The sequence below is a fragment of the Rattus rattus genome, chromosome 15 (genome assembly GCF_011064425.1).
Source record: "Rattus rattus isolate New Zealand chromosome 15, Rrattus_CSIRO_v1, whole genome shotgun sequence".
In the NCBI taxonomy this organism is placed as follows: domain Eukaryota; kingdom Metazoa; phylum Chordata; class Mammalia; order Rodentia; family Muridae; genus Rattus; species Rattus rattus.
The window spans coordinates 869536-883225 of record NC_046168.1 but is presented as its reverse complement, the minus strand read 5'-3'; positions in this window follow the sequence as shown (position 1 = coordinate 883225).

Here is a 13690-nt window from a genome sequence, read left to right as displayed (position 1 = left end):
TCCTACCAAAGGCAATCTACAGATTCAATGAAATCTCCATCAAAATCCCAACACAATTGTTCAAGGACATGGAAAGATCAATTCTAAACTTCATCTGGAAAGGCAAAAACCCAGGACAGCAAAAAAAAATTCTTAACAATAAAACAACAGCCAGGGGAATCACCAGCCATAAACTCAAGCTCTACTACAGAACAATAGTGATAAAAACTGAATGGTATTGGTACAGAGACAGGTTGATCAATGGAATAAGATTGAAGACCTAGAAATAAAGTCACACACTTATCCACACCTGATCTTTGACAAAGAAGCTGAAAATATACAATGGAAAAAAAGAAAACATCTTAAATAGATGAGGCTCATTTAATTAAATGTCTGTATGTAGAAAAATGAAAGTAGACCTATATTTGTCACCATGTACAAAGCTCAAGTCCAAGTGAATCAAGGACCTCAACATAAAACCAGATAAACTGAATCTAGTAGAAGAAAAAGAGTCTTGAAGTCATTGGCACAGGCAGAAATTTCTTAAACAGAACTCCAATGACTCACACTCTAAGATTGAAAATTGATAAATGGGACCTCATGGATGGGCAGGATTAATATAGTAAAAATGGCCATTTTGCCAAAAGTGATCTACAGATTCAATGTAATCCCTATCAAAATTCCAACCCAACTCTTCATAGAGTTAGACAGAACAATTTACAAATTCATCTGGAATTACAAAAAACCCAGGATAGCTAAAACTATCCTCAGCAATAAAAGGACTTCCGGGGGAATCACTATCCCTGAACTCAAGCAGTATTACAAAGCAATAGTGATAAAAACTGCATGGCATTGGTACCCCGACGGACAGATAGACTAGTGGAATAGAATTGAAGACCCAGAAATGAACCCACACACCTGTGGGCACTTGATTTTTGACAGAGGAGCCAAAACAATCCAATGGAAAAAAGATAGCATTTTCAGCAAATGGTGCTGGTTCAACTGGAGGTCAACATGTAGAAGAATGCAGATCGATCCATTCTTATCACCCTGTACAGAGCTTAAGTCCAAGTGGATCAAGGACTTCCACATCAAACCATATACACTCAAACTAATAGAAGAAATATTGGGGAACCATCTCGAACACATGGGCACTGGAGAAAATTTCCTGAACAAAACACCAATGGCTTATGCTCTAAGATCAAGAATCAACAAATGGGATCTCATAAAACTGCAAAGCTTCTGTAAGGCAAAGGACACTGTTGTTAGGACAAAACTGCAACCAGCAGATTGGGAAAAGATCTTTACCAATCCTACAAGTGACAGAGGGCTTATATCCATAATACACAAAGAACTCAAGAAGTTATACTGCAGGGAGAGAAATAACCCTATCAAAAATTGGGGTTCAGAGTTAATCAAGGAATTCACAGCTGAGGAATGCCAAATTGCTGAGAAACACCTAAAGAAATGTTCAACATCTTTAGTCATAAGGGAAATGCAAATCAAAACAACCCTGAGATTCCACCTCACACCAGTGAGAATGGCTAAGATCAAAAACTCAGGTGACAGCAAATGCTGTTGAGAATGTGGAGAAAGAGGAACACTTCTCCATTGTTGGTGGGATTGCAGACTGGTACAACCATTCTGGAAATCAGTCTGGAGGTTCCTCAGAAAATTGGACATTGAACTACCTGAGGATGCAGCTATACCTCTCTTGGGCATATACCCTAGAGATGCCCCAACATATAACAAAGACACATACTCCACTATGTTCATAGCAGCCTTATTTATAATAGCCAGAAGCAGGAAAGAACCCAAATGCCCCTTTTTTCATGTATTTATTCATTTATTTTTTTATCCTTATTAAATTGGGTATTTCTAATTTACATTTCGATTGTCATTCCCTCTCCCAGTTTCTGGGCCACCATCTCCCTAACCCCTCCCCTTCCCCTTCTTTATGGGTGTTCTCCTCCCCATCCCCCCCACCACCCTTCCCCCAACAATCACGTTCACTGGGGGTTCAGTCTTGGCAGGACCAAGGTCTTCCCCCTTCCACTGGTGCTCTTACTAGGCTATTCATTGCTACCTATGCTGTTGGAGCCCAGGGTCAGTCCATGTATACTCTTTGGGTAGTGGCTTAGTCCCTTGAAGCTCTGATTAGTTGGCATTGTTGTTCATATGGGGTCTCAAGCCCTTCAAGCTCTTTCATTCTTTTCTAAGATTTCCTCAACAGGGGTCCCGTTCTCAGTTCAGTGCTTTAATGATGGCAATCGCCTGTGTATTTGCTGTATTTTGGCTGTGTCTCTCAGGAGAGATCTACATCCAGTCCCTGTTGTCCTGCACTTCTTTGCTTCATCCATCTTATCTAGTTTGGTGGCTGTATATGTATGGGCCACATGTGGGGCAGGCTCTGAATGGGTGTTCCTTCTACCTCTGTTCTAAACTTTGCCTCCCTATTCCCTCCCAAGGGTATTGTTCCCCTTTTAAAGAGGGTGTGAAGCATTCGTATTTTGGTCATCCTTCTTGAGTTTCATGTGTCCTGTGCCTCTAGGGTAATTCAAGCATTTGGGCTAATAGCTACTTATCAATGAGTGCATACCATGTGTGTTTTTCTGTGATTGGGTTAGCTTACTCAGGATGATATTTTCCAGTTCCATCCATTTGCCTATGAATTTCATAAAGTCTTTGTTTTTGATAGCTGAGTAATATTCCATTGTGTAGATGTACCACATTTGCTGTATCCATTCCTCTGTTGAAGGGCATCTGGGTTCTTTCCAACTTCTGGCTATTATATCGTTGTTGTTTTTTGTTAGTTCATACAACAATTATGATAGTTCAGGTAACAAATGTAATTGTTTTAGGTAGGTATGCTTTCTTACATTACTATGAGTCAGTTATTTCTCTTGATAAATACATATAAGAAAGAGATACATGTTTCAGTACTTTATAGAACTTTTAAAGGAAAGAGCATGTGCTTTAAGATGGAAAGATAGTAATAAGTACCAGAGAACCCTAGTTAATCATTACTGTCTCTTAACTCCCTCATCTAGAAATTCTTCAGGGCTGGAGACATGGCTCCATTGGTAAGAACACTTGAAAAACAAGTGTGAGAACCTGAGTTTGAATTCAAGCACCCAGGTAAAAAGATGGTTTTGGCTATGTACTCCTCTAAACCAGTGCTGTGGGGGATACAAGCAAGAGGATCACTTTGTCTTGCTGGCAGCCAGACTAACTCTGTGTTCAGAGAAAGACCCTGTTCTCAAGAGGTAAGTACACTCAATGTCCTCCTCTGGCTTTTGTAGATATGTACATGTGCATCATATGAAGAGTTAGTGTAAATTGTTACCTACCAGCTATTGAGTTTGAGAACAGAAAGAGAGAGAGCAAATACTCAAGTCTTAGTCAATGTACAATTATTCAATGAATATCTTTACCTGCAATGTGTATTGTCACTTGTTTCCAGGACTCTGGTATTCAGTGTCCAGAAACAAAAGTAGATAGTTTATTTTTAACTTGCCATTCAACAGATACAGTAGATCTTTCCCCTTCCCAGGCAGCGGTCACCATTGAGACTTGGGCTATCAGTCTAAAATAGCCTTCAGCTTCCCTGGAATTTTTCTTAGGGTTTGCCATCATGTAATAGATTCTATAATGTTTGCCAAATGATTCTTTGGGGCTAATATTGAAGTCAGGAATCCATAACCCATACTAACCTGCCATATTGACAAGAATCAGATAGGCTATTAACCTCCCTCTGTCATTTCTACATTGCCTATATTGAGTTTATGACCATAATAAAATGGCTGTTGTGTGGTTTCAAGTTTTGAGGTGACTTTTTGCATAACAATAGGCAACTGTAATTTCTTTTGTACTAATTTCCCAAAAAATTTACTTTGTTCCATGGTGTGGTTGAGTTTCTCAGTACCAGTTGACTACTTTGTTTGTCAATAGGTTCCAGCCTATTTCTATGACATCGGCTAAAGTTCTATTACAATGACTAGGCTCCATGTCTAAAAATTTTATTGGTTATATTTTTATCCATTTATTTCCTTTTACTATGAATTTTTGTTTCAAAATATTATTCATCTCTGCAAGTGTCTTAAACTATCTTAGTCTGAATGATACTTTTAAAAACTACTATCTCATTTTTTTCTTCTACTTCTCCCCTCTATTTATATCCTAGGCAACCTGGGTATGGCCAATAATTATGTCTTACAATAATTATTCAGACTTCACCTAACTGGGAATATATATATATATATATATATATATATATATATATATATATATATATGGTTTTGTCAAGTTTGTTGGGCTGAAAGTGCTATAAAGTCTGGAGGCTGTGTCTGTTTTATAGTCTATAAATACAACATGCTAATGAATAGCTTCAGGTATCTGAAGCATAGTTTTTCAACTAAATTTCGTAATAGTAGATGCACTCCAGATTCTGATGTAAACAGAGACTATAATTTCTATTCTCCATTTGTCACAGAGAAGATTTGATTTAAATAATAACCATGTTAATAGCAGCCAATACCAGAATTCCACTCTTACACTCAGAGAACCAAGATATTGTTTGATATAGGTTGTACCTGATACTATAGAGAGGGAAGCTCAACAAGATGCTAAGCCTTCAATTTCTAAAGGACCAGAGAGCATGTAGTTTTGCTACACTGTCTAAGCTCCAGGAATGGTCTGTGGTACCAGCCCCCACCCAGCTTCCCTTGAAATCACAGATAAAAGACATACACACAGGTTCAACTTACCTTCTTGGCACAATTGCTGGGCACTACTATCGTTCACCTGGAAATGCATGCCCTTATCAATTATCTCCATACCTCACACATGCCCTAATTTTTAGTTGCTAAGATACATCTAGTCCCTGCTAAACATTCCCAACCAACCACATATAGGAGCAGCCATAGCCCCCCACTCCTCCCAAAACCTCTCATGGCTGTTTGGTTCTTCTCTCTCCAAAGCATAATAAACCTGTCTCCTCCCTTGTGTCTGTTTCTTTTTCTCCAGGAACTCAGAAGTCCCACCTATTCCTTCCATCCAGCAATTGGCCCATGGCTTCTTTACTGACAGATCAGAGCCAATTGGGGAACAGGACCTAAGGGTCAGAACTGCCCCTATATCTTACCTTTTCTGTCCAATAAAAAAGTTAAAAAAAAAACCTCTGCTCCCAGACATAAATTGAACAAAATCATACAGTTAGCAGTTGTGTAAATTGCACAGGATATACAAATGGCATCCAGTCCATCATATTTGTTAATTAGATAAAGTACTCTACCATCATTCCTAATTTAAAGAATTATGTTCCTATCCCTAGATTATTTTTAGATTTTAGCCTGTAATTCCATCTGAAAACCATGTCTTCCATTCTATAATGTTCAAACTTGAGTTTTATTATGAGACTAAAACTAGTCTTCCACCCCCTCAGAAATCTGAGAATGACTTAAACATTACTGGATATATAGGAATCACCAAACAAAGCTTCTCAAACGTGAACAATTGTAGAGACAGATGACTACCTGGACAGCCCCCTAATTTCTCAAAATGTTGGAGTATCAGTCTTCAGCCTTCTGGCCCAGGGTCATCGGACAGACTTTTGAAAAGCAGTATTACAAAGGATTGTTTACCCTTTTTTGGCAAAGCCAACAGTCGACTAGTCTGTATAATGTGTCCTTTTCCTGGACTGTATTTTGTCAACAGATTAAACAGTCAATTTCTGCTCAGTGGCTACCTTGCCACAATATGCAGCCTCACTTGGAGTGGGGATGCTCTAATTCTTCTTTGAACAAGAAGGTGCTATCAAGAGCAGACATGCCTCATTGTCAAATGATTTAAATAACGTTAAATGTCACATTCTGTGGATTTTTGATGTTTTTGAAGAATATACGAACGTTAAACCTTGACTACTCTTAGCTATATCTAATTGAAATATATCAAAAACACCATTTTGTAATTAAATCTGGATCTAATATAACCATGGGTTTGCTATCCGGCCCTTAACTTGTATTGCTTAATCATCTAATCAGTTTGTAATAGCAGTTATTAGAAGGACTGTATCTAAGCTTTATGTTCTTAAATGCATTGCATAGGCACAATGCCTATCTAAGAGTAACAATATTAATCTCAAATTTTGTATCAATATAAGAAATTCATACCAATAAAAACCTTAAATCTGTATCAAAATAAATTCTGTACCAATGTAAGAAATTAAAACTTCAACTTTACATCAATTATAAAGATTTCTACCAATTGAAATTATGGCTACACAATCCAACCCACCTATTTCTTCCCTGTTCAAAATTATGACCATACCCAAATTATCCCTTAAAATGACAACTTTAAAATAACCATTACCAGACCCCAAAACCCAGGGAATTTAGCTGACAACTCTCATAACTTCTTCCTCTTGGACAGGGGTGACAAAAATTCTTTAAAAGAGTGTGGAGGTGTAGGAAAACTAAAAAATTTGGTTAGACTTTAAAAAATTAACTTTAGCATCTGTTATCCAGTCTTTGTATGCATAGAAGGTTCAGGGTTTGATTGAAGTTCTGACTAGATCGACTTGAAAGGTTGGATGAGGCAAGGTGACCTGGAATTCATGACAATCTCTGAACCTTTTTTGGGCAGCAACCAGAAGCAGGAGTCCAAGCAGGTCAGTTCAGCATCTCTGAGGATGAATCTCAGCAAAACTGTACATCCTATATAATATACAAATCTTACAACAAAAATTTTAGTACCATTAAGATATCTGTATGGATTGTGCAGGGTGCAAAGATTAGTAAAGGATGAAATTTTGCTTCTTGTTTGAGCATGGAAAAGAAAACTGCCTTTTACATGAGTTAATTTTATTAATACCCAATTATAATAAGTCTTCATTCATGCCATGTGAAGAATGTCAAAAAGAATCTTTACCTGTCCTGTTTGATTCTCTTGAGTTTTTCTAGTTTTTCCGGGTGGTATTCCCATGTCAGATCTGGTCCATATCACTCTGGAAGGGGTCCAGAGCATATTCTCCTTTCCTTTCAATACAAACTGACACACACTCCACTTACTTTATTCAAACATTATACTATGTTAATTGGAGCTGGGAAAGGTTGAAGTTGCCAAAGTTATCTTGCCTTTTACTGCCTTGAGAGCAGACAATCCATACAAATCTCAGTCCCTTTTGACCATGGCTAGCCATAAATCGAAAATAAGAACTCCAAGTTTGAGGGGAGTACCTTAAGACCAAGGTTGGTGCAGGTGCATGTTCTCAGGCAACACCAAGTGAAGATTCTCTAGAGAAACAACATTTCTTCAAGGTTCAAACAGTCTCATAACAATTTCTTATTCTTTACTGATAGATCCAAACATAGCAGAGACATGGCTGAAACATTTCACTCAAAGCCAGAAACACATTTGCACATAAATTCAAATCATAAATCAAATAAGTTTTTTCTACACTCCAGATTTTATTTCCCTCCCGGTCTACCCCTCAACTGTTCCACATCCCATACCCCCTCCCCACACCCAGTCTTCACAAGGATGCCCCCACCCCACCCACCCCAGCAGATCTTTAAACTTCCTGGGGCCTCCATTCTCTTAAGGGTTAGGTGCATCTTCCCTGACTGAACCCAGACGCGGGAGTTCTCTGATGTATATGTGTTGGAGACCTCACTTCAGCTGGTGTATGCTACCTGGTTGGTGATCCAGTATCTGAGGGATCTCAGCAGCCAGGTTAATTGAGACTGCTGTTCCTCCTACAGGGTTGTTTTCCCCAACTTCCTCCAGCTTTACCCCAATACAACCAGAGGGGTCAGCAACTTCTGTTCATTGGTTGGTTGCACATATCTGCATTTGAGTGTTTCAGCGGCTTGTTGGGTCTTTTGGAGGGCAGTCATGATAGGTCCCTTTTTGTGGCTGTCCCGTAGCCTAAGTAATGGTGTCAGGTCTTGGGGCCTAACCTTGAGCTACATCACACACTTTGGGCCTATCACTGGACCTTCTTTTCCTCAGGCTCTTCTCCATTTCCATCCCTGCATTTCTTTCAGACAGGAAGAATTATGGGTCAGAGCTTTGACTGTGGGGCATGATACCCTGTCTTTCTGCTGGAGGTGGCTTCAGTAAGCTCCCTCTCTTCACTGTAGTGCACTTTATCTAGGGCCTGATCCTTTGAGTCCTGAGAGTGCCTCACTTTCAAGGTCTCTGGTACATTCTAGAGGGTCCTCTCAACCTCATTCCTCCAGAGGTCACCTGTTTCCATTTTTTCTGCTGGCCCTCAGGGCTTCAGTCCTTTCCCCCAATCCAATGCCAGATCATGTTCTCCTCTTCCCCAAACCTCATCCCCCTTTCCTCTCCTCTCCCTCCCTCCATGCCTCCTTGTGCTTTCTTTCTTCTCTCTCCCAAGTGAAACTGAGGCATCTTCATTTGGACCCTCAGTTTGTTGACATTTTTATGTTCTGTGGAGTGTATCTTGGGTATTCTGTACTAATAAGTGCTAATATTCACTTATTAGTGAGAGCATACCATGCATGTCCTTTGGGGTCTGAGTTACCTCACTCAGGATGGTATTTTCTAGTCCCATCCATTTGCCTGCAAAACTCAAGATGTCCTCATTCTTTTTTTTTTATTATTAACTTGAGTATTTCTTATATACATTGGGAGTGTTATTCCCTTTCCTGGTTTCCGGGCAAACATCCCCCTAATCCCCCTCCCCTTCGTTATGGGTGTTCCCCTCCCCATCCTCCCCCCATTGCCACCCTCCCCCAACAATCTAGTTCACTGGGGTTCAGTCTTATGGGACCCAGGGGCTTCCCTTCCACTGGTGCTCTTACTAGGATATTCATTTGCTACCTATGAGGTCAGAGTCCAGGGTCAGTCCATGTATAGTCTTTAGGTAGTGGCTGAGTCCTGGAAGCTCTGGTTTGCTTGGCATTGTTGTACATATGGGGTCTCGAGCCCTTCAAGCTCTTCAGTTCTTTCTCTGATTCCTCCAACGGGGATCCTATTCTCAGTTCAGTGGTTTGCTGCTGGCATTCGCCTCTGTATTTGCTGTATTCTGGCTGTGTCTCTCAGGAGCGATCTACATCCGGCTCCTGTCGACCTGCACTTCTTTGCTTCATCCATCTTGTCTAATTGGATGGCTGTATATGTATGGGCCACATGTGGGGCAGGCTCTGAATAGGTGTTCCTTCTGTGTCTGTTTTAATCTTTGCCTCTCTATTCCCTGCCAAGGGTATTCTTGTTCCCCTTTTAAAGGAGTGAAGCATTCACATTTTGATCATCTGTCTTGAGTTTCATTTGTTCTAGGCATCTAGGGTAATTCAAGCATTTGGGCTAATAGCCACTTATCAATGAGTGAATACCATGTGTGTTTTTCTGTGATTGGGTTAGCTCACTCAGGATGATATTTTCCAGTTCCAACCATTTGCCTACGAATTTCATAAAGTCATTGTTTTTGATAGCTGAGTAATATTCCATTGTGTAGATGTACCACATTTTCTGTATCCATTCCTCTGTTGAAGGGCATCTGGGTTCTTTCCAGCTTCTGGCTATTATAAATAAGGCTGCGATGAACATAGTGGAGCACGTGTCTTTTTATGTTGGGGCATCTTGTGGGTATATGCCCAAGAGAGGTATAGCTGGATCCTCAGGCAGTTCAATGTCCAATTTTCTGAGGAACCTCCAGACTGATTTCCAGAATGGTTGTACCAGTCTGCAATCCCACCAACAACGGGGGAGTGTTCCTCTTTCTCTGCATCCTCGCCAGCATCTGCTGTCACCTGAGTTTTTGATCTTAGCCATTCTCACTGGTGTGAGGTGAAATCTCAGGGTTGTTTTGATTTGCATTTCCTTATGACTAAAGATGTTGAACATTTCTTTTAGGTGTTTCTCAGCCATTCGGCATTCCTCAGCTGTGAATTCTTTGTTTAGCTCTGAACCCCATTTTTTAATAGGGTTATTTGTCTCCCCTCTTGGTCTAACTTCTTGAGTTCTTTGTATATTTTGGATATAAGGCCTCTATCTGTTGTAGGATTGGTAAAGATCTTTTCCCAATCTGTTGGTTGCCGTTTTGTCCTAACCACAGTGTTAGGACACTTTGCCTTACAGAAGCTTTGCAGTTTTATGAGATCCCATTTGTCGATTCTTGATCTTAGAGCATAAGCTCTAAGATTTGGTGTTTTGTTCAGGAAATTTTTTCCAGTGCCCATGTGTTCCAGATGCTTCCCTAGTTTTTCTTCTATTAGTTTGAGTGTATCTGGTTTGATGTGGAGGTCCTTGATCCACTTGGATTTAAGCTTTGTACAGGGTGATAAGCATGGATCGATCTGTATTCTTCTACATGTTGACCTCCAGTTGAACCAGCACCATTTGCTGAAAATGCTATCTTTTTTCCATTGGATGGTTTTGGCTCCTTTGTGAAAAATCAAGTGCCCATAGGTGTGTGGGTTCATTTCTGGGTCTTCAATTCTGTTCCATTGGTCTATCTGTCTGTCTCAGTACCAATACCATGCAGTTTTTATCACTATTGCTCTGTAATACTACTTGAGTTCAGGGATAGTGATTCCCCCTGAATAGCTGAGTAGTATTCCATTGTGTGCATGAACCACATTGTCTCTATCCATTCTTCTGTCGTGGGACATCTGGCTTGTTTCCAGCTTCTGGCTATCACAAATAAGGCTTCTATGAAATAGTTGAACATGTGCCCCTGTGGCATGGTGGGGCATCTTTTGGGTATATTTCCAAGAGTGGTATTTTTGGGTCTTTAGGTAAGTCTATTTCCAATTTTCTGAGGAACCTCCAAATTGATTTCCAGAGTAGTTGTACCAGTTTGCAATCTGACAAGCAATGAAGGAGTGTTCTTCTTTCTCAACATTTTTGCTAACATGTATTGTCACCTGAGGTTTTGATTTTATCTATCCTAACTGGTGTAAGGTGGAATCTCAGGGTCATTTTGATTTGCATTTCTCTGATCACTAAGGACTTTGATGAAGTTTACAACAGTGAATGTTTACATTCATATTCATTAGGGGTAATTATCTGGAACATTCATCACTTGTCACAACTCTACAGGTTCATGAAGAGTTAAAAAACCTAAGTTATTAGTGAACTTTCATAAAGATAAACTGAGTTAATATTCTATTTGCTGTCCCAGCACCTATACCAAATCATAGTTCCCTTTTTATGACCTTTGATTAATAGTTTCCCAACCCCTAAGATGTGCTCTGAGTAGTAGAAGCAATTAACTAGTGACATCTAGAGACCGGCAGAGTTCTCATTGCATATTTTACTATCAGAAAGGATCTAGTAGCAATTTCTCTATAAAAGAGCTTAATAAATGCTGATATAATTTTAGAAAGTCCTACAGAAAGTCATCTATTTGTCTATAAACCATCACTACAAGGCATTGCATCTCTGTAGCTCTGCAGAGATCTGCTAAAAAGGGTAGGCTAATAACTGGTTATTGTTATGTATGTTTAATAATAACAGGAAAAGCAAATTAAGAGCAGGAATCTTTCCTAAAATGATTTTCTCCTGGCCTTGCCAATGGAAGCAAGTCTTTCAAGGATTATTTGCTAATCTAAAGCAGACTCATCTCAGAAAAATCACCTTCTGGTTATTTGGTTGTCCTATGATGGCTCCTGACAGCTCTTCCCTTCCAATAATATAAATGAAGCATATAAATCTCCCTTTGAGCAGATCTGAGAGCAGACTAAGCACTTGAAGATGACTGGAAGAAGAAACAGAGGCAGGATAATTAACCCTATAATTCCCAATTTTTAAGAAAATTACATAAAAATTATCTTTAAGAAAAATTATGATTGAATTTGAAATATAATCAAATAATTCTGTTGCTGAAGAACTCTTCAGTCTGGAGTAACAGATGGCACTCATCTGGAAATATAAGTATGCATATTAATAGCAAGTTGTGAATTGTTCCTCCCACTGTATGCATGTGTTTGTATCTGTTTTTAGGACATTTCTGACCCATTGTAGGGGAGAGAGGTGACAGAAATCCATTTATAATTAGCATGTCATTGGGTAGTTAAATGTATTTTAATATTTTGATCCTGAGTTCCTATATAAAGGATGGCTTCCTCTAATGTATTGATTCTATCTGTCAAACCGCTGTCAATTCTATCCTGAGTAATCAGTGCTAAAGAAATATATTTTGTCAAGGAATTTACATGATTAGCAGTGTATACCTGTTGGACTAGGGAGGCAGCAGAAGCTGCGACCAACCCTAAGAAAGCAATCGAAAATGCAATGCCTAAGATGAGTTTGGCTATAAATCTATTAAGTTAAGAAGGGTTTTAATGGTCTGTACCAAGGCAAACAAAGCAGAAGCATTACATCAAGGTTATTAAAATTAATTGGTAACAAAATGTAAGCTAGCTAGTATATAATGAAAAAAAGCATTATGACACAAGGTGAAATTATACAATTGTCAAATATCATTCTGGAAGGAAATGATACATATAGATTTACATGTAATTATTTTAATATTCCCTGTGCCCCCTCAATATAGAATTAAAAGTCCAACAAGATGAAATCAGTGTCTTCAGTGTCTTCTTTTGTTGGGGTCTCTGGCACAGGTGGAGAGTCTGCAGATGATGATGGCATGAAGGAAATGGCAGTTGTGGAAATCTCTATCCATGGAGAAGGCCTGGTACAATCAATTGGTCTGGTATCTAATGATCCTGTAAATATATAAGCAGAGCTTCTCCCAGAAAAATATCCAGTCATTTTTTATTATCCAGTTAGTAGGTCATAGTGGACATTATGAATATAGTGAACACATGTTGGAGCATCTATTGTATAGATACCAAGGGATGGTATAGCTGGGTCCTCAGGTAGTACTATGTCCAATTTTCTGAGGAACAGCCAGACTGATTTCCAGAGTGGTTGTACCAGCTTGCAACCCAACTAAAAATGGAGGAGTGTTCCTATTTCTCCACATCCTTGCCAGCATCTGCTGTCACCTGAGCTTTTTATCTTAGCCATTCTGACTTGTGTGAGGTGGAATCTCAGGGTTATTTTCACTGGAAATTCCCTGATGATTAAGGATGTTGGACATTTCTTTTTGTGCTTCTTGGCCATTCAATATTTCTCAGTTGTGAATTCTTTGTTTAGCTCTGTACCCCTTTAATAGGGTTATTTGGTTTTCTGGACACTAACGTCTTGAACTTTTTATATTTATTGGATATTAGCCCTGTATCAGATGTAGGATTGGTAAAAGACTTTTTCCCAATCTGTGGTTTGCCATTTTGTTCTAATGACAGTATCATTTGCCTTACAGAAACTTTGCAATTTTGTGCGGTCCCATTTGTCAATTATTGATCTTAGACCATAAGTCATTGGTGTTTTGTACAAGAAATTTTCCAGGGTTTGGGGATTTAGCTCAGTGGTAGAGCGCTTGCCTAGCAAGCGCAAGGCCCTGGGTTCGGTCCCCAGCTCCGAGAAAAAGAAAAAGAAAAAAAGAAATTTTCCCCAGTGCCCATGTGTTTGAGACTTTTCCCCACTTTTTCTTCTATTAGTTTGAGTGTATCTGGTTTTATATGAAGGCCTTTGATCCACATGGACTTGAGCTTGGTCCAGGGCAATAAGAATTTATTGATTTGCTTCCTTCTCTATGCTGACCTCCACTTGAACCAGCACCATTTGTTGCAAATGCTGTCTTTTTTCATTGGATTGTTTTAGCTCTTTTGTTAAAGAT